Raw genomic sequence first — 4,009 nt, forward strand, 5'->3', positions numbered from 1 at the left:
GCGGATGCCATCCTGGGCGGTGTCGAAGGTTCCGAGGCCGAGGCGCACGCCGCCGCCCGACCGAATCGAGCGGAGTAGGTGTCGGACGGACGCACGCGGACAACGCGGTAGCCCGAACCTCTCCGGCGGCATGGTGGCGCGGTGGTGTCGTGTCGGCGGCGAGGAGACAAAGCAGTAGAAGGAGCGAGAGAGAGCGGCACAGGACGCTGCAATTTTATAGCTGCGCCGGACGCGGTGCGCCAAATCTAGCGTGCGAGCTGCCACCTTTTCCCGCGCGCGCTAGTTTGCCGCCACTGCTGGAACGTACGAAAACGTCCCGTGCGTGCAAAAAAGCCAGTTTACCGCGCGTGCGCATCTTTTAACGCGGCTGTTGAAGATGCTCTCAGAGGAACATCCAGATTATAAACAACATGGGCGCGCGTAAAAGGTCAGCCCAACGGACTCAACTGTTTCCACCTTTATCAAGTGCCCTTCACTGAAACAGAAAAGGAGTGTACTGTGCTCTCCTAATACTAGAAAACTAATCCTCTCTGTGTGTGTAGCTCTATGGCACAACAAATAACATGATCCCCAGCGTAGCTCCAATCACTCGACCTGGGAGGCTGGGACCCTTTCTTCAGAACCTTCCCATGTTAGGGCTGGAGATGGGCGACGAATTATTGGGCCCACCTGGTTGGCATACTACATGATACGCCAATGGATCCCCTGCACATGCCTGCCATGTTGCAGTATTTGCACTGCCAAATGCTAGTGGATCATAATACAGCGCGTTGTGGTTAGTAGAGAAGATAATTCGGTGGGGAGATAATGTGTCATGTTGCATTTGATTTTGCAGTGCCCGCCTTAAGTTAGGTAAAATTCAGTGTATTTTGGCTATTGTAGGTAGAGAAAATGTGTGATATGCGCGATAGCTCGACTAGATGGTTAGTGATCGCTAAGAGAGTTAGAGGGGATAGCCCTTTCCTTTTTTTTAACACAGTACAGACGCATGCGCTCATATATACGCGCATACACTCATTTTTATGAACGCACACACGCACATCCTACCCTATGAGCACCTTTGAGAGACTGAGCCGGCTTATCATCTTGAGATTTTACGAAGTCATCATAGACGCCCGTAGTCGACGGGAACATCTCCTCACACTGAATGCACATCGTCGAAAATCCTGAAATAAATCCAGGATAAATGCGAGCACAAGGACTTGAACCCTAATGGGTTGGGGATATCACTGTCCTCCTAACCATCCAACCACAGATTGGTTCGCGCCCTTTAATCTTTTAGTTGATCATGCATCGTTTTGTTTTCTTTCCATTTTTCCCTTGTAGCCTTTGTATCAGACATTTTTTTTCTTTGCGGGTGACCTTTGTATCAGACATTGTGTTTTCTTTTAATAGAAATCACTGGGAGCTCTCTTTATTAAAAAAATAGTCAGCCCAAACGCCTAGAAAGTGCCATTTCCGGCCATCTACTTTTTTTGTTATAGAATCTAGATAGAACATAGGACAAATTGGATAAATTCACACTGTTTATTTAGCTTAGGCAGAGGAGAGGTAGCTCAGGTGGGGTGGCGAAATGTTTTCTCCGGCTCAACGGCACGAAGAAGGGGCAGGGCAGAGCGAGGAGGCAAGAAGGTGGCCATGCATACATGCGTCCCACCCAACCGCAATCATGCATGCATTGCAGAGGAGAGGACGCGGCCACACCAACTGCAACTGCATGCGGTGCGATTAGCTGCCTCGAACGCTTCCAAGTTCCAACTCGGTTGCCGCCCGCCTCCTCATTGCTAGCCCACATGGCGCACACATGGCCTCGCTGCCTAGCAAGCCACCGTTTCAAACCTAGAGAAATGCTAATACTATATGATCTACAAAAATGAACATGGCATTGGCCTCTCTCTGTACGTAGTACTTGCTTCTTCTCTTCCATCTCCGCTTTGTTAATTGGTGGCCATGTGGAGTGAAGTATGCATGCATGCATGCAGCTTCTCAACGAAATTCTTTCTGCCAGGAATTATTTGGGCGTTCTGTGGCACTTACTTCTTGACATATAATAGAGGTAATATGTAGTAGTACTACGCGCTTTTTCGCATATATTCTCGTTTGATTATTGGAGAGAAGGGGCCAGTAGCACAAATCAAGGATACGTGACACGTTAGTGTACGTACGTACTCGGTACTCCTGGCACCACCAACAGCCTACATGCATGTGCTGCTTTACTTGGCGCGTTGTTCAAATATTTTGAGTGTGTGCCTGACCAGAGAGATCGGACGCTTTTGCAGTTTGGATGCAATCTCTTGTTTTGTTAGGCTCGTTGGTGTATCAGGCTGGTTCAGCACAATATTTATGTTAGGTTGTGAAATTACTGGTTAGTGGTTAGCTAGCTGGACGTGCACTTGGGCGTTGCATGCCCAATTGCGTTGGTACGTACTACAAGAAAAATTGCGTGCTTTGCTGCGCCCAAAATATAACATGTTTTTGCAGTAATTTGTGGCAGCCGTACAAAGAGCAATTTGACCATTTTCTCATGAGCACCTGTCAGTTCCAAAGCAACCAAACATATAAGAGCTATAACATCAAGAAGTATGGAATTATCGAACCAACCTATGGTTGAATGGTTAGGAAGATAATGATATCCCAGCTCATCAAAGTTCAAGTCCTAAACTTGACATTGATGCTCGCATTATTCCTGAATTTATTATAGACTTTCGGCGATGTTCGTTCAGTAGGAGGAGACGCTTCCATCGACTGCAAGGCGCATGTAGTGGCTTCACAAAATCTCAAGGTGCTATGCCGGTTCAATCTCTCGGAGGTGCTCATAAGGATAGAGTGTACGTTTTAGGATCCATGATTGCCTTGAAAATACCTACCCAGACAGCATGTGCTCAAACAATTTTCTTTGCCTTACCATGAAAAGCATAGTTAGGCCATCTGGTTTATTACAAAAAAAATATCAAACTCACCTCCCATAGCAATCAACAAAACACGAAGTCCTGCTAAAGCAAAACAATCATCATTTCTCATTAATTTGCACACCTTTATGCAAGAATCTAGAATCTACAGAGACCAGAAAAGATACCTTGCATGGTGCACCTCCTGTAGATTGTATAAAATGAGGACATTGAAATCGATGGTAAAGAGATAGTAGTATGTCATCCTCATATCCTTAAAGTGTAGTAGTATGATCCCCCAAAATGTAAATCTGGTTTATTAGCTTGAATCGATTAGTGCTTAATCAAGATAGGATAAATTAATGCCTATTTTGTTTTCTTCTAGGCTTGTATAGTTTTAAATAAAAATAGGTACCTTTGTTTATGTTTATTTGAAAAATATCCCAATTACCTCCACCAATCGAAAACTCCACATACATATATTCTATTTAGTAAAAGAGAAGCTAGCTATGTATGCACTAACTAACCAATGGTTCATAAATAAATTGAAATCCATTAAATTTGTGCATAAATTATCAGAGACATGTCAAAGTTATGTGAATCATGGCTTGAAGAGAACCATACACCGTAAAACTTCAGAGGTATGTAAAATCATTTCTTGAATATTAAATATGAACTAGAAATACTTGATAGTGTATATATAATCCAAGGGATGGAGGAGAGGGAGTAGTGGCAACACTAACCAACGTTATATCCCTCCGTGGTTGCCTGAAAGTTCAGGAGTTGATATCTATAATTATTGTTGAGAAAAAAATGGGCCAATGACCATCACCTATGGAACAAAGAACTCCAATAGCAATAGTCAACACCATCATAACAAAGCATCTAGATTCATTCTTCAACCACACTTATGATTGGTTAGTCCAGACCCAAATATATGAAACATGGGGAAAACTCATATGGCCAAAGGAAAGCAAGTTATGGAGCTCCCTATGAACTATCCACGAGGTCCTACGGGCTACATCTGTACATGGAAGGACTCTCATTATAATGTAATGGACCACCAATGATTGAGAATACACACACTGTTGGGGATATAACTATTAGGTATGACCCGCCCA

The sequence above is a fragment of the Triticum aestivum genome, chromosome 4B (genome assembly GCF_018294505.1).
Source record: "Triticum aestivum cultivar Chinese Spring chromosome 4B, IWGSC CS RefSeq v2.1, whole genome shotgun sequence".
Taxonomy (NCBI): domain Eukaryota; kingdom Viridiplantae; phylum Streptophyta; class Magnoliopsida; order Poales; family Poaceae; genus Triticum; species Triticum aestivum.